At 36.0% G+C, this 18,978-nt stretch overlaps 1 protein-coding gene across 3 annotated transcripts in view; it reads right to left on the minus strand.

Moving 5' to 3' along the window:
• NKAIN2 (sodium/potassium transporting ATPase interacting 2) overlaps positions 1 to 18,978 on the minus strand; it is a 513,591-nt gene that overhangs the window by 413,000 nt on the left and 81,613 nt on the right. The gene's annotated exons all lie outside the window — the stretch shown is intronic.

Raw genomic sequence — 18,978 nt, forward strand, 5'->3', positions numbered from 1 at the left:
TATCTCTACAAGAAACACATTTGTCTCATTTATTTTCCTAAGCAATAAGAGTTAGGGCAGTTTACTATTTTATTTTACTCCTCTGACGTCCTAACTGCTTGCTGCCTGTTTCTACCTTCAAATATCACCTGAGAGCTACTGCTATAAACACCTGGTGGCCATTCCCAACCAGGCTGGGTTGTGCAAACCTAGTCTTATCAAAAACTTTTTAATCTTTAAAGCATCACTGGAACCAAACACACTCTTCAGTATCCAGCCTTAACACATTTATAGCTCTGTTTCAGCTAATTACCATGATAAATAATATCTACATTTACTTTCCTACATTCAGCTTTCTATTGGGCTCAACTTCAACACTCAGGGCCCGGAAATAGCCAGCTGTGCCAATTTCACCTTTTTGTCCTAATGAAAGTTTGCAGAGTAGCAATTACTAAAGGAAAAAAAGCCAGAAGAACAAGCAAAATTATCAAGCAGCTCATCTTTGTTCCATATCAGTACTGCTGCACATGCTCATACAGATATAAGTGAAACACTACTTTATCCTAAAAAAAATCTAGAACATCTAGTTCTTACTACATCAAATGAATAGTAATTCATTTGTGTAAAAACATTCACATATAAATTGAAAAAACTGGTGCCTCTGAAAAGAAACAGCCAAGACAAGAGAACAAAAAGTAAAGCTAGTCTGTGCATTTATAATACAGACACTTTTCTATATTTTGTTTCTCTCAAAAAAAAGGAACATATCGGGAAATAAGACTTTAGGTGTGCCTGCTCCTTTTTTGTGTGTGTGTTATAAATCTCATAACGAACACTTTACTTATCCTACATTCTAGTTGTTGCAAGTTGTTTTTTTGTAATGGGCAGACTTGGGAGTGAGAGGAGTGGAATTGATTCTACTTTAAGTTCTAACTTCTTGACACTATTTTATTCATTTATTTATTTATTTTAATAATACAGTGGAAAAACTAGAACAGCTTACTCAAAGAATCTAAATAGTGTATTTCAAAAGGGTTGACACAAGAAGTGCTGAGAAAAAATTAAAAAAAAAAAAAGAAATGTAGCATGAAAACTAAATGAGTATTATTATCAAAATATGTTTTAAATAAAATCTCACTGTATCTGCTAAAATTAAATAGCATTTGAAGTCTAAACAGCATTGATAGACTACGGTAGGAAATGTTAAGGTTCCCAAACATACTCAGAGCTAAAAATACTACCAACATTTTTTGAAATGTGTGGTAAACTGCTACATTAATCAACGTAAATCAAGCCTTGCATAAGAATGCCTTTTGGAAATAAGTCAGTAATTCAGCTTTATTTCCTGTCTAATTTTTGAGTACACAAATGAAGACAGAGCATTAGGGCTTTTTATAAAAAGATGAATTAAGTCTTTTCTTTTTTTAGGGAATAATTTAAAATAATGTTAAGGAATATGCATTTAAAAAAAAAAAAAAAAAAAAAAAGAGGTTGAAGCCAAGCAGGTTACCATAAAGAAGAATGAGATGTTATTAATAGCATTGCTGTCACAGTTAATGATTTTACCGCTTACTAGATGCATGGCCAGTTAGGCTAGAATTACTTAGCAGCACAGTCTCTGCAACCCAGTAGTATTTTCATTTGCCATTCAACTGATGGATGAAAATGTGAGTCTTTTAATGAACTATGAAATAAACCAGTAAAAATACTTGAGTTTATGAGACAGGCTGACTACTATCTAGGTGATACATAAGATATGCAAGATGCTGTTCAGACTGTGATGGTACACTGAACTCAGCCTGCAAAACTACAATATCAGCCAGCAGATATTTACCAATAAAAGCTTTGTGAGGCAAATAAGGTTGTCTGAGGACAGCTTTAAAACACTTTATTGCTCTTAACTTCACCACAGGGGGTGGAGAGAGGGAAGGTTTTTTCATTACTCTTCTTTAGTGACTTCACACAAAATTCAGTTCCCAACATAAATCAGATCTTCTACTACCTTTCTCTGGCCAAGATGTGCAAAGAAGCCCAGCCAGGCTCTTTCTGACAGGAGCATCCATATTTCTTGGCTAATTACGATAACATGCAGACTAGGAGAGTGATCTAGGCTTGAATCCTGGATTTTAACACAGAATTATCATGATTTAACGCTTGTGACCATATCAGCAGCTGGGCATAGTCCTCAAGTCTGTGACAGAGCACAAAAGGTCAGTGCTCCAAAGGCCACTTCACAGACAGGATAGGAACAGACCATTTTGTGGAAATGAAGACTCAACAGAATTTATTGAAGGGGCACAGAAGATATGTTCTAGATGTGTTTGTGGTTCTGTTTGTTTGTTTGTTTGTTTGTTTGTTTTTTGCCATATATCTACATAGGATTTCTTACATTTGATAGTAAGTACTTCAGATTCTTTAGACTGAGCTGCTTATGTGCCATCCCCTTAGGACAAAGTCCGTATTTTGTTAAAATGGACGAAAAAGTAAAAACTTGAGATAGTCATTTTGAAGTGAAACGTCCTATATTCTACTTTGTCCTACCCACAGAAAATATTATCAGACAGCCAAGTTCATTTGACCAAGTATGTTTTCCAAGAACTAATGTGGAATAATAACATAGCTACAAAGTTTTATAATTACACTTTCCAGATATTAATATTTTTCTGTGTCTGTTATAGAAAATTAGAAAGAACAATCTCGAACATATCTTTTCTGCTTTGAGATTAGAGTAATTTAGCCAGACATTGCTGCTGTGATCATAACCATAGAATTATTCAGGTTAGAGAAGATAACTAAAGTCACTTAGTCTAACTACAAATTCACCTTCACCATGCCTGCTAACTATGTCCCTCAGAGCCACATCTGCATGGTTCTTGAACACCTCCAGAGACTCTATCACTTCCCTGGACAGACTGTTCCAACACCTCACCACTCTTCTGAAGAATAATTTTTCCCCAGTATCCTACCTGAACCTCCCTTGGCATAACTTAAGGCCATTACCTCTCATCCTATCACTGTTACCCAAGAGAACAGACCAATCCCCACCTTGCCACAATCTCCCTTCAGGTAGTTATAGAGAGCAATAAGTTCTCCCTGAGCATCTTCTCCAGACTAAACAATTCCAGCTCCCTCAGCCACTCCTCATAAGACATATACTCCAGATCTCTCACCAGCTTCGTTGTCCTTTTCTGGATATGTTCCAGGGCAATTGCCTTGCAGTGAGGGCCCAAAACAGAGTACTCAAGGTATAGGCTAACCAGAGCTGAGTACAGAGATAATCATTTGCCTTGTACTGCTGATTATACTGTTTCTTATACAAGTGTTAATGGTTAAAAATATAAAAATATTTTCGAATCAGTGTAGTCAGGTTAAGTATATGCTCATACACTGGGCAATAATATAATACTCTGATACTAGAGTACAAGCAAAAGCTAATAAACTGTCTAGATCACACAGCTTTTCCCTCATGCATTAATCCTACCAGATAATTTCCCTTGCTTGCTTTGCATTTCCACACCCTCAATCTCTAAAATATCATAACTAAACCAAACCAAACATAGAAAACAACAGTGTATCTTTCCAATATAGTCATAGTGATCAGAGGAATCACAATAAATTATGGGAAAAAGGCAGAGAAAAAAATAAACAGCAAATGGTATAAAATCAACAGAATTACAGAAATATCCTTCAAGGGAAGGATCAATTTAAACAATTTGCATGTTTAAAGTAAGCATGCTCACATACAAGCACACAAGAACTTAAAAAGTTGCAATCATCAAGTACTTCAAAACAGCTTTCTCCTGTACCTGTTACATTTTGATCAGACCAAATAAAGTATAAGCAACATCTGGAAGGAAATCTTTGAGTAACTGAATAAAGTAGAGAAAAATAGATTAAAATCCTTGCATTAAAGGCCACTGATGATACTTAGGCAACTCAATGGATGACAACTCAGACAAATAGTGCAACATAATGCAAAATTCCGTGCAGTGAGTCTATGTATTTTTCTTTGCTTACCAGTAGTGTAAGCTTCCTCTTATCTTAGTTTGCCACCTTTAAGGAGGAGAAAAGACAAAAAAAGATCTATATCTTAAGAGACAAATGCACTTGAGCCTTGCATATGTCACTTACTTTGGTAGGGGTTGACCTCGGTGAAGACATTAAGACATTTTCTCATGAGCAGAGTGAGAAAATAAACATCAAACAAACGTCTTCCAGTTTTAAGTAGAAGTATTATGAGAATTAACATCACTGAAATAAAGTCAGCATAGTAAGTACTTCAGACACACCCATACGCACACAGAATGAACAAATACAGTGTTACAGAGGCCAAGTAGAATCAGAGAGCCTACAATAAATCAGCTTTAAACTTAAATTTTGACTGTTCCTTAAAACAATGCTCTAGTCACTTGCTTCTGCCTTAATTATTTTGAGACTCTGTCTGAAGTTCCTCTGATACTGGATGATATTGCTAGAAAGTAGGAATAGGGAAGTCAATTATGGCCATCATTTGTATAAACAAATAGAAAATACGTGCTTGGGAGTAAATTATAAGACACGCAAAACATCGTTCATAAGCCACACACTGAACAGAAATACTGCAAACTGTCAGAGGAATTGAGTTTTGCACCATCTAATAGCAGTGTGATATGGAAAGTATCAATATCCTAGTAAGAAGACTTACTACCAAAATTGTTAACTCTGCATCCTGACATCCCATCCTGAACATGAGGTTCCTTTTGAGCCTCATTCTCTGTGCACTACAAAAGTAAGCTTCCCATAAACATTTTTTTTTTATTTTTTTATTTTTTCCCCTGGGGAAGAGATGAATCTGCAGTTTTTCCTAAAGTTAAGCAAATACTTAGGGAAAGAAAATATTTGTTATTACATGTTAGCTACTGTAGTGTAGCTGCATAGATTCAGTGCTTGTCCTGAGTGCTAGCTTAGAGCACCTTGCAAACGTCAAGGCAGAAGCACTTTCATGCCCACTGAAACTGACTGTTGCAAAAGCTCAAAAACAAACCCTGAAAATTCTTCAGAATTATTATTGGTTCTGTTCAATAGAGTAACTTTCTTAGGTTCCTGAATAAGAAACTTTTCTTGTGACACTTATTCAGCAGCTAACATCTATTTTCAGCACTAGAACAAAGGGGTCAAAATGAAGTGTACCCATTCTTTGAAATGTGACTATAAAAATGGTATCAATATGCAGTGTGCTTATTGTATCTCAATGGCCAAATGTGCTCAATTTACATATATATATATGTATGTATAATTTTTTTTTCTAACTTCCAGCAGCATAAATTCACTAAAGGGAGACTGTTGTGTAAATCTGCACTACCCTCAGCAGAGGGTACAAGGGCATTATAACAGCCACAGCCACACCACACTGGAAAAATAAGTACTTAAAAGAATGTGGTTATTAATTTCAGAAAATAATCACAAGAAACATTCTTCCAGGATAATATGACCTCATGTTCATTCTGACAGAATTTTTTGCAAGAATAATATGTTTTTGTTCTCAGTGCTTTGAAATAAGAAAACTGAACTCAGTAGTTTTATTTTAGCATGGAAAAGTTGATATTGCCTCAGAACATGTCATTAACTACAAGGATTGCAGTTACCTTAAAAATTCACAACACGTGTCTGTTATGAGACTTGCAGAAAAAAGCACCAATGCAGGGACTGAAACACCCAAAGAGATTGGACACCTGACTCCTTCCAAGAGAAGGGTGCCTAGAAGATTGAGAAAAAGGAAGAAGTACTGCTTAGGAGGCAGTGAAGGGTGGAAGAACAAAGATGACTATTACTAGTCATTATTAGATATTTTTGTTCAATATTAGAACTGCAGTGCTTCAAGTTTGTTTCCTTCTAACAAGACTACTAATTGGATTCAGAACACGAAGTGATATTTTCATGATCCAGAGAACTGGGAATTTTGCAGTTTGCTTTGGATAAAAAAAAAAAGAAAAAAAAGAATCCAAGAGCACAAGTAATTTATAATTGTGCCAGACGCAATTCCAAGTTTAAAATTTCCTTTCCTTTCCTTTCCTTTCCTTTCCAATTAAAATGTTGATTTTATTTAATTACTATCACATCTTTCAGATACTTGCTGCAAAAGTTACTAGAAACAGAAACAATAAAATATATTGGACATAGATCAAACTGTGGAACCAGCCCGAACATTTCTGCAGGAATCACGGTCATGTATATGATAATAGGTCACTGTTGATCATTAGTGACAAATAAGAGGGAACATAAGAATTCTTCCTGTCCTGCTACATCATGGCTCTTCCTAAATATTCTAAGCTAGGCAAGGCCAGTGACCTAACGCATCTCTTTACTTGTACGGGCACCATCCCATTCTGTACTAACTTTGGAGAGGTTGGTACGTTGTCTAGCAAAGGGATGTATACATTCAAATCAAGAGAAGGCAGATACTTGCCATGAAAAATTTCAGTCATCCAAAGACTGGCAAGTTCAGTTCTGTAAGGCCTTAGCGAGTAGCGTTGTAAGTAAAAGCTGACAAGATCTTACTTAGACTCTTAGGAACTGAGGATAATAAATACCCATTTAAACCCTAAAGCTAAAACCAACTCAGCACCATGATTGAGAATTTCATCAAGGAGAATTTGGACAACCGTAAAACTTATGTTTGTAAAGCAAATTAAATAGCATAACCAGCTATTTTCCAATGGAAAACCAGAGGCAGCATAGAAGAGAATACGAAGGATCTTATCAAGGAGAGAGCACCCCTTCTGGCCTCCGTTATGCAGTATGTAACAAATTCAGAGAAGGAACAGTATTGCTCTCTCCATTTTATGAATTAAAATTGTATCTGTTTCTACTTCATATCTGAGTGACTACATCAGTATAGAGAAAGCCTACAGAACCAGAATTTGTCAGGCAGCATCAAACAAGCAACAACAACTCTCCTGCTGCCTGGAAGTCCTTTCCCATTAGTCACTGGATTGATACAAACTGAACCACTCTGTTCCATCCATGAATTATATTTATCAAACTATCTTCATCTTATCTCTATCTGTGCAAAGACAGCTTCCAGACGTGCAATCACACATATATCTTTTCTCCAGAAACCCATCATAGTTTATGTGAATAAGTTCTGCAAAGGGGTATGCTCTCCATGTAAAGGCAATATATAATTGCACTCTTTCACCTTCATCACCCTGTATGAATAGCTTACGGTCAGATAGATTTCAAAACTGGTAACAATTAAGAGGACATCACATTCCTAAAGCAAGCTAAAGACTCACAACTTTGTTGGTTTGTTTTCATTATTGTTCTCAATGAAACATCAAATTGTTTGTAGAATATAACAGGCTATGGTAAGATTTTGTTGAGCAGCAAAATACACATTACCCTTTCCCATGTTCATTTATAGGACTAAGATTCTTTCAGTCAAATTCTAAAAAGCTAAAAACTACAGACCAAAGTCAGAGCTTCCAACATATAGATTGATATTAGAAGTACATGCTGTACATTTAGTCACTAAAAAGTATATTTTAAAAAGAAATTGAAGAAGTGTAATTTTGCCTCAGATTACAATCAAAGGAGCTCGACAAAGAATTATTCCTTATCATGCAAAGAGGCATCCTTGTTGTCGTATACCCCTTAGGATCCTAAAGATCAAGATTACACTGTACAATAGTCTAGTCTACAGACATCCTTGTCAAACAGGCACTGTGCTAGTCCTTGGATCCAAGTCTAGCTAGTCACTTCCTACAAGACAAAACTTACTGAGACTGAGCAGCACACAATACTGCTTTTACTGCTGGTATCATGAGAAGGATTGTACTGCATTGCATATTCAGGCAACTGCTTGCCTGAGCCAAACAAAAATCATTTGTCATCCTACTTCCTTTACACTGAAAGAAAACAATATTACCTGACTTATTCCAGAACATACATGGAACTATTGCATCGAAATATGAGAGAGAGCACACTGAAGGGAAAGCTTCTTGAACCTTATTCATTTCCATTCACACATAGCTTATACATTTGTATCACAACAAGGGCTTGTTTCTGAGAACAAAAACTTTTCTATCTACTCTTTCACTTTTCAGAGAAAAAAGAACAGGCATGGATTTATTTTTCTTCCATAGCTGTCAGAAGACTCGAAATAAAACTCCCGTCTCTTTCTCTTTATTACTAACTTTGGAGCTCTCCACTGGAGATGCATATCTGTGGGACTTCTCTGGAAGCTCAGAATAAAATGGATGAATTTCAAAGCAAACTACAATCTATTTATAAACCAGCTGAATGCACCTTCTCATCCGTAGCAGGCCTGTGAATTCACATTCAACATAAGCCTGCAGGGGCTGTCAGCAGATCCTTAACATAATTTCTCTGTTTCCTCACAACTACTGTACTTCCTAACGGGAAAAAAAAGAAAAAAAAAAAAGAAAAAAAAAATTGAAAAGAAGTTTCAATACTAGATGTGCAGCTCATTTTATCGTAAGATGATTTATACTGATGAAGTCTCCACAGTTAGTCAAGCCTCCAAAATGGGTCCCAGTTTGGAATAGCAACTTGAAGCAGGAACTCTACTGATTTGAAATACATATGTTGTGAAGCTGGTATAAGACTACACACACATCCATAGATATACTGAAGGCACAAAAGGCAAGAAAGTGACTTTCCATCTAAAATCCTCTTAACATAGTCTGAATAAAACATCCAGCTATTTTTAGAGCTCATGATTCATTAATATTTTAACCTTCAAGCCTGGAATTTTTTATGTTCTCTTTTCATTTAGCACTCGAGTAACCACTCAAATCATTTCCGTGAACATACAGGTATCCATATAAGCCCAAGCTTCACTGATTCCAAGTTTTTAAAAACTGCATTCAATCTCCTGGAAAAGAAAATTGCTATTTGAATACATCAACTGCAATTTTATATTTAGTGTTTCAGAAAGGTTTAATAGATTAATTTCTCTTACTTTCCAGTAAATAAAAACATTTAAAAAACAAAAAAACTCTTTGTTTGTTTTTCAAACATCAAGGAAGAGACATAAAGTAAAAATCCCTAACATTTACAAGACTCACTTTCCCAGGGTAGGACTTCATTTATCTTGTCTTCATGAAAGACTATTAAACAAAGTATTACATATAAAAATGCTTTCACTTGTGAAGAATCTTTCAGCCTTCTTAAGATTAACTTCAGTTTCAAAAGATTACTTTTAAGTCAAAAAAAAGCCAAAACAAAAACAACCTTTGTTTCTTTATCTTAGTTTCAGCTGGAATTGAATTGCTTTCTTCAGAAAACAGTCTGATATGATGCAATGTTTTTGTTCCCGGAGAAAAACAATGTTGAGAATCCACCGATGTTTATAACTGCTGCTAAGTAATGCTGTACAGAGCCGAGGCCATTCTCAGTGATGAATGGCCCAAGGAGCTGGGAGGGAACAGAATTAGGACAGCCGACTTAAACTAGTTAAAGGGATATTCCATATCACATGACATCGTGTAGAAGTAAAGTTTTGAAGGGGGTGGGAGTTTGTTGGACTTCCTTTAGCTGTTTGGGGGATAGCTGGACATCAATCACAGAATGGTAAACAATTGCTTGAATATCACTTGATACATATATTTGTATATATATTTTTCATTAATATTGACCTTTCCCATTTCTCTTAGTAAATAACTTTATCCTTGAGTTCTAATTTGTTAGTTCTTTTCCTATTTTCTCCCCCATCCCACTGGGAAGTGAGGAGCAAGCAAATGACTGTGTGGTGCTGAGCCACCTGCTGCGTTAAACCACATCCTTGTAACTTAATGAAGTGACAGTTCTGTAAAAGTCACCTGTATCACTTCGCAGTTCTCACGCCTATGCAATTCACATGATATTTTGTAACTCAAACATAGGCCAACATTCTCAGATGAGTTCAGCTCCATTTCAATATCAAATATTAACACAATTATAACACTAGGTTTTGATCCTTTTAAAAAGCTGACCTGATAGCATAAATGAAATCCTTTGCAACACTAGTTAGCATCTATAGTAGAGACCATTGCATATCAGCTACTCTAGAGACCTCTTCTCTCATAGATATAATTGACCAAAGACTTCTGAGGCCACAAGCAATTACCAATCCATAACAGGAAAGCACTTTGTGAACACACAATAAGTGCTGATAATTAAAAGTCAAATCCTAATTCTATTGTAATCTTTATAAGTTTCTATTTATTTCAGAATGGTCAGGATTTTGTCATACTATAACAAATGTATTCTGAGATCACTGTGTTCCTGTTTCTAAAGGTGATCATAGATGGTACAAAGAGTGTTGCACCCCACCTATTCATTTGCAAAATACACTAAAAATTATATCAACTACAAATGTATTCAGCAAAATTAGCATGATGTATGTGCGCAGATCTAAAATGAGTCCTGAAAAACTCTTATTTCCAAGGCAAAACTTACACAGTTTTCTGCATACTTTTTGAAATTCCCACTTTGGGCTCTATTACCTGTAACCTCTTAAAAAAGCTTGAAGAATGTTCTTGAGCCATTCAGAGGCTTCTCTCCAAGCAGAAATTATGTACCTAAACAAAATACCATAATAACTTCATAAACTATTTTCAGGGAGGCAGAAATGCTGGCCAGAATGTGAACAGTCCAAATGAGGTATATTAAAAATGCATGGGTGTATCCTTTCAGCTAATGGCTTGCTAGAGTTTAGACATATTAGCTGGCTCTCAAAAGCTGCTGCGGCTATCTTGTTCAGAGGACACTTATGCTCTCATCTTGATTAGACATTGTTGTGGGTCTGTCCTTAATGACTCTTAAAGTTTATTCTGTTATTTTTTCCCAGTACACATTTCTTTTTCATTATTCAGGGCGTTCATTATTGAGCTTCATGACATTTGGGGAGGCAAACAAATGCCAACCATAATTCTACTATTTTCTAGTAAGTTTCTGTTGTTGATTTGATGCAGCAATGAACAATTGTTTTGTTTTTTAAAGCATACTGTATCACACTTCAAATTCTACATTGTCATGGAAAAAAAAAAAAGAAAAAAGAAAAACTAGGAAGACGATACCTCTTAAATAAGCACAAAGGAAGTGCAGACGGAGCATTTTGCTAATAAATTACAATAGCATTAGGGTAAAGATATACTTATGGTTTCTGCTCCTTCAAACCCTGTGAGGAGTCCAGATTATTTGTTATGTATTTCAAAAAATCTTTCTACATAATGCAGATTTTAGGTTTGCTTAAATATTGATGACATAACATAAAAATGGGCAGATACAATGTACATTTCAGCTTCATATTATTTAAATGCTGGTTTTTTTTTTTTTCATTTCTTTAAAAGTCTTGTTTCATTCATGATATCTAAAAAATAAAGATAGAACTAAAACTCATCGTTATCTTCATACTTCTCCTTTCCTTCATGTAAAATCTCTCCTATTTTTTTTTCCTTATTTTCACTCCGATGTTGAGTGAATCGTGTTTTAGCACATATGAAAACTCAAGCCAGTATTTTTTCTTGAGGGAATCAAACCCTATACAAATTTCCCTGGAGATGCAGAGTCAGATGATAGATAAAAGCTAATTTATGAGAGAAATGAAAATAAAAACCTCATCTCATACGAAGCCTCAATATTAAATACCATATTAGCTGCATTTTTGATGGCACAGTTGTTCAGTCTATTTAACTAGTGGGTGTGAAAACACTAACATTATTTACATCTTACAAATCGAAATGCTTTCAAGCCTTAAAAGTAACTAAATTCTCAATCCTCAGCAGTAAAACTCACAAAAAAAAAAAAAAAAAAAAAAAAAGCGTAGAAAGAACAAATTTAAGAGTTGAAGCACAAGACTTCAAAATATGCCCATTTTTCCTCCTTTAAAGAAGAAAAAAGATTAAAAGCAGCAGTTTCAAGTATTTTTCTAATAATTATTTGTAGAACCCAGACATGAAAATAGTTTTCTGTAATTATGTGTCCTTACTTCATCATAATCTGAACACACATTAAAAAAGCTATGGAAGAAACCTGTTCAGAGAAATGTTTAAAATCATTTTAAACTTATACTGCAATCAGGTCCCATGCAGTACAACTCAGCATAGAAATAACGAATACTCTGAGTTTTACCGAAAGGGTCAAGAGAAATCCCAACAGGGAAGGCCAAATGTTGTATTTCATTTTGTGGTTTGCTTGAAATATTTTAAATAATTAGTTTCATCTCAGAAAATAGTCTAATATTCAGTACATACTCTACTTCTCATTCATTACGGTCAAGCATTCTTTATACATCAGAGATTGTTCCTGTATCTTAACTACAGGGTACGAAGGGAGAAAGTCCTCCACTCTTTCAAACCAGACTATTTGATGTTTGTTACAAAGTAACTGCCTTCGTTTCTTTTTTACTTGACTGGACCTCTTGTCCATTTACCTTCAAAGCTGTTGTTACGTAGTGGCAATGGATGACATTAATGCTAACAAGATATAGAAGCTAGATCAAGGGCATCAAGATGAAATTAACACCTTTGCTTCAGAAATAGTTATCTTCCAGAAACTCTGCTGAAAGTATCAGTTTTTGTCAATCTAAGTAGCAGCGCTGGAGGCTGTCCATGTTAATATAGTGTACCAATCATCTCTCTTCCTTGGTTTAACTGAGTTACGTATTAGAGACCTCCCAGAGCAGAGAAAGGTAGTCATCGCAAAATAATCACAGAATCACAGAATCGTAGGTGTTGGAAGGGACCTCCAGAGATCATTGAGTCCAACCCCCCTGCCAAAGCAGGATCCCTACACCAGGTCGCACAGGTAGGCATCCAGGCGGGTCTTGAATATCTCCAGAGAAGGAGACTCCACAACCTCCCTGGGCAGCCTGTTCCAGTGCTCCATCACCCTCACCGTAAAGAAGTTCTTGTGCACATTTGTGCGGAACTTCCTATGCTCCAGCTTCTGGCCATTTCCTCTTGTCCTGTCTCCGCACACTGCTGAAAAGAGTCTGGCCTCGCCACTTTGCCCCCCACACCTTAGATATTTATAGACCTGGATCAGGTCCCCTCTCAGTCTTCTCTTCTCAAGGCTAAACAGACCCAGTTCACTTAGCCTTTCTTCACAGGGGAGATGCTCCAGGCCCTTTACCATCTTTGTGGCTCTCCACTGGACTCTTTCCAAGAGATCCCTGTCAATCACTTTGGCCTATTGAAACAAATATTTCTAAGCCTTTTACTTCCTTTATTCGCATCATTAAACAGGCAAGTTAGGCAGATATAACTCAATAGGGTAACCTTAATCTCTGTGATGATCCCTCACACTTCAATGCTCTCTCTTCTCTTCTTCTTCTTGTATTTTAATTATAATTAGAATAACAATCATATAGCATCATATAATAATCATATAATTATAATTAGAATAACAATCAGGAGCCCTGCCAGGCTCCTCTTCACCAGAAAACTAGTGTTTTCCACATTTCTTCAAGATAAATAGTGACATGGTTATCCCTGCACGTGCAAACTCTATGAACACTTCATATGGCAGAATGAACTTCAACAGCTAAGCACAAGTTGACTTTTCAAAAGCCATTGCTCATTTCCAAGCAATCTCCCCACATTCACCTCTCCCTGTTTTCAATGCTCATCTTTGAAAGAGTGTCCTTAGGTTCTGGAATCCTGCATACATTTTTCTATCTGTGGTCTTTATTCCAGGCAGACTTCTGGTAACGTCAATACAGCTTCAACTTTCTCTTGTCATTACAATCTGAGATTCTGTTGCTTTCACATTGGAACTGATGTATCAAAGAAAATACTTGAGTATGCTAATTGTTACAGACAAAAGGAGCACTAGAACTCATGTAAACATTTTATTGATGTATGCATTCTCATTTCAAAATGGGATATGATTGTGAGCATGGACACAATCATAATACCCAACCTTAACAAAATAGCTTCAGCAAATTTGGTTCATTTTCAAAGTTCTTGACAAGTTACTGTATTTTCCATCAATGAAGCAATGAATTGTCTATGTCACAAATACATCAGCATTTGTGTGGACCACCATCCTTGGCTAGAAGGTTCCACCAGGCAGAGAAATGCCTTTGTAAGAGTACAGCACATTGGTCTGCTGGGAAGGTATGAACTCCTGAATGCAGCAATGACACAGTCACCTACAGTTTCACTCTTGTTCATGTTTTACAGATTTGTTGTTACGTATATTTACCTTTCACATGTGATTTCAGCAAACACCTCATAAAGATACATTAATGAATTTACTTCAGCACACAAACGTTTGAAGGCTGTCTTTGTCTATTTAATGTTTTGTATACAATTAACTCGTACAAAAGAAACCACTTTTTATTTTATGCTAATCTTGCTAAATTCAGAGTCAACTAGATTTAAAGTGTCGAGATGAATGAAATGGTTCTCAGTAATGCTCTATCAACTTGACAACACTTCCATGTCCATTAAAACATCTAAAATCCCTTTAATAGAATGGAAACTAAATTTTCTTATGAGAATGGTTCCAAAAACTCCAACATGTGATTATGAAAGTAAAAGATCTAGCAAGTAAGACAAAAAGCAGAAGACCTGTACTTAAAATAAAAAAACATTTTAAGAAGTTTATTCAAAAAAAGTCCTAAAGACCTTACACACAGACAGACCACTGTCATGATTAACAGAGGACAAACTGGGTAAACAATACAACTCATTTGATGGTGAAGTTTGGAAAATCTAACTGAACTTTAAAAAGAAGAAGAAGAAGAAGAAAGCTCAAAGTAGTAAGTGAAGGATAACAATATTTAACAGTATATCCAGCAGTGGCAAAAGGCATCTTTTTTGTAGTGTCAAAGAGCAATGAATGCAAGGCATTATTCTGCAGCTGACTTTTTCCTGCAAAAGAGCAAAGTACAATATTCAGCCTCATGATCAAAATCTGAAATGGCATTTTGATCACTGTTCTAACTTGGTATAACTATCTCACTGCAGACAGAGTTTTAAGTGTAGGTGGCAGAAGATGCTTTTAGCTATCAGGCAGACCAAAACAAAAGGTTTTTTTGTTTGTTTGTTTTTTGTTGTATTTTTTTTTTTAAGAACACAATGTTAAGGCAAATTAACAAATATTTTTTTTTGTGACTAAGCAAAGGAAAGATGCAAATAAATTAGCAAATAGCTGAGATGCAAATAAATTAGCATTTCATTACATCTTTAATTTAAAAACAGATAATGAAATGTAATTAATGCTATTCTACAGAAACCACGGAAGTGAAAATATCAGTAAAAAAAATCTGTTGCTTCTATGGAATTTAAGAAGTCTTCTAGCAACACAAGCATGAGTCAACATTCATACCACTTTCAACTGCAGTTTTCTAGCTAGCATATTGAGCATCTCTGTAAATGAAGTAACTTACTTTACTTAGAAGGACAGCTTCCTCCCCTCGCAGCCAAAGCATTTTTATTGTACAAAGAGGATCACCAGGGAGTTCTTTGTACTTGTGACATATCCTTTACTGTAGGGATTCCAATTTCAAACTACGTGGGATAAAGATGTGCAACTAACAATACTCCTTGATTTTTCATCTTTATTGTTTAAACACACCCGCAGCGAGGAATGCCAGCAGTGCAGCCTCATCTGCATCCCCAACCATTACTAAGTCACTAGGGGGCAACCGAAGCACTAAGAGTTCAACACCTGCTTGCAGCAGCAGCCTTGGTACTTCATTTGGGATAGAAGGAGCAACAAGAGGGATGCAAGTGCAGTTTAGCATACTTTAACATTACTTGAAAATTGATCAGTAGGGCTTTTGCTTGCAGAATGGTTTTGTTTTTTTTTTGTTTTTTTTTCCTGTAATAAAGTACAGCTCCTGTAGACACTTAGAGACGTAAGAGGATATCTAAAAAAGTTACTGTCAGTTTTGAAAATAACAGCTCATGATCCAGTGGAATAAGCACCTATATATTACTGATAATACCTGTACTGAATACAGAGCACACGAGGCTACAACTACCTTTTACACCACATTCCTAATCACTTTTGTTATACAGGCGCAAGATTGAGTGGTGTTAGCACAAGTATCAAGTTTGGGGATTTGATTTCTGGGACACTTCTAATCGGACTAGTAGCATCTCAAGTGCCCTGAATGAAGTTCTTGGGCAACTTGTAAAATGTTCCTTTTGCTCCTCTTGGCTCACCATGTGTAGCTACAGAAATTCAATTACATTTTCACATCTTCATTCCACAGATGAAAATCAGAATAAGCCTAGAATATTATTGAATAGCCTGCCTTCAATTAATCACCAGGATTTTATAAAATACAATGCCAGAATAAGGCATCCAAAAAAGTAAAAAAAGGAAGCCAGAGAAGTTGTACTTCAATTTTTAATTCTTATTCTTCAAAAAGGATTTAAACCAGGCCATTCTTGCAAAGGACAACATGGGAAAGGGGTTAACACTTTTTTTTTTATTTTTTAACCTCTTCATTATCTAGAGAATCATACAACATAATATCTTGGCAGAGCAAAGCCTTCAGCCTCCAAAAATACATCTAAAACCATGCTTACTAGGATAGCTTCTCTTCTTCACTCCTTACCAACCAAAAATGAATTGCGGAGAGCTTGACTCACATAATGTTAATACAGATATTGTCTAGCTTTCCTTTGGTGGGAAGCTCTGTAACATCACAAACAGGAATGAGTCGACAAACACTGCTGCTGCTTCCATGTAATCAGAATTGTCACAGCCTACAGTCAACCCCATGTTGACCTAGTAGCACATTCAAAGATGGTTGTTGCCTCTAGGTCATCTTAAAGACAGGAGAACTTTTTTCTGTTTTTGTGCTGTCTCTGTTGTAATTCCTAACTGTCAACTTCTTCATCTGCTTTGGCTTTAGAAGGTACTACTGAGTTTTCTTTTTATTGAGAAGTTTATTTCAATCACTAGTTAGTGGCACCTACACATGCTTTCCTATTTTCCATTGTGAAGATGAAAAATGGAAGACAGTTTGGATAGAGGATACAGAACTCTGTTAGATTAAGGAAAACTGCTCAGGTAAGAAAATGAAGAGATTTTTTTTTTAATTGAAGAAAATAATCCTGGCTGAGTATGTATGTTTGAGAATATATTTAAGTGGGAGTGGAAGATGAAGACTACAAACAGGAAAACTGTACTAGCCTTTCTGTATGGTATCACAGATCTTGGGAGAAAAGATACTTGGGCCCTGCTGTACTCCTCCCCAGTCCACACTTGCTGTGCACAGTCCTCTCCCCTGAAAAGTATTCTCCATCGTGTTTGCATAAACAGAAAGTACGGCAAGAAGTGATGACTGATCATTTTCCTTTTAAGAGTAATGCTGAATGGACGTCTGGTAATTTCTAGATGCACAGCTTGCTGAAACACAACAGCTCTCACAGGTAAAGGTGGTATCAATTTGTATGATTTCTAATAAGCACTTGGTATACATACATATGCTCCTTCCATGCTATTGCACTGCCTTATTCTACTCTTGATTTTTTCCCCCAAGTTTCTGGACATTTCTCTCAGTTCTTGTATCACTAAAATGTATTCTTTAACTGCTTGGTTAAAAATACCCTCTATCTGCTTCACTTGAAAAAAATTTAGGCAGGGTAGGGAGAAAAATCCTGTGATTAAAACTTGGTGGTTCTCACTGAGGTGAATCAGAGAAGAAAAATATCAGCAATGTAAGAATAAAAAAAACCATAGAAGTACACACTCTCTTCTTGTCAATGAAAAGAATCGACATGGCAAGTTTGTCATGCAGTTTCTGAAAGCAATCCTTTCCCATGTTGCCCTTTATCAGCCATTTCTGTAGATGCAGAGAAGACTCTTGACCTCAGTCCAGCTATTTGAGAAAGGTTTATAATAGTTATAATGAACTAAATTCATTTTCATGCCTTTTTTCCTTCTGGTGAATTGTATTTGTCTGTTATAGCTCTATACAAGACGACCACCTGCCTTTCCAGTCAAGCTGTGATAAAGGACTTTCCGAACAGTTTAGCACTGCTGCAGGTCAACAGAACAGAGAGAACAACATTGCTCTTTCTGGTGGGACAGGGATTCCTGTTGAACTTCATAAATCTCTTGCTGCTTTAGCTAGAGGAGTTAGTAGGAAAACAGTCTAGCCAGTGCTGGTGAAATGCTCATCAAGATACATGATACATTTCCCCAAACACTCAGGTTTGATGAATGGGTTTTATTTTCTTTGCACACACACATACTACTCCTCTCCCTCAGCAATTTCAGATGATACGCAGACAAAAACAGTTTTCTCATCCCTTACAGATGAACACATCCATCCTTTTTTGCATATAAATAATCAAATGATGAACATAAGATAAAAGCTCAACAAAAGCCATGAGAAAATGAAGATGAGATTATCCTGGATTTATTCTGCATGCATAATTCTGTTATTTGAAAAATCATATTGTGAAAGGATCTCTCTCTCCTTTCTAGATAGTATATCTCCTAATGTCTCCATAGGCCTAGTGTCTCATTGTCACTGGCCAGTGTATTTGGAGAAACTGACTTTTTCTTTACCAAATAAAGATATAGCTGAACTTATTTGCTTTATATTTGCACTAATTTTTCTATTCAGTGATTAATAGGTATTAGTACGTAACGTCAAAGATCAGTAGCAAAGGAGAACAAAGCCTGTATCTACACTCTCTTTGAGACACTCAGCCAGTCCAAGAAGGCAGCTATACTCTAAATATCTCCAATCTTCTCTAGCCTCCTGCATTCAAAGTAGAAGAGCCTGTCCAATCACCTACAGAGAACTGTTATTTGCTGAAAATTCCCAGATGAATTCCCCACAAGCCTTTCATTTTCTTTCCTACATGCTTAAAAAAATACAGCTACAGCATTTCAACCTTTGGGATGATGTATTCTAAGAACATCTTCAAGTCCAAGCTGGAAAAAGGTGTTCCTCACTGATCCCTGAGCAATCTTCTGTCCTGTAAATTAAATACTTGCCTGACTTTAGTGGCTTCAGTGACATGTATAAGCCAGTTGTAT

Source organism: Phasianus colchicus, chromosome 2 (assembly GCF_987193195.1).
Source record: "Phasianus colchicus chromosome 2, bPhaCol1.hap1.1, whole genome shotgun sequence".
Taxonomy (NCBI): Eukaryota; Metazoa; Chordata; class Aves; order Galliformes; family Phasianidae; genus Phasianus; species Phasianus colchicus.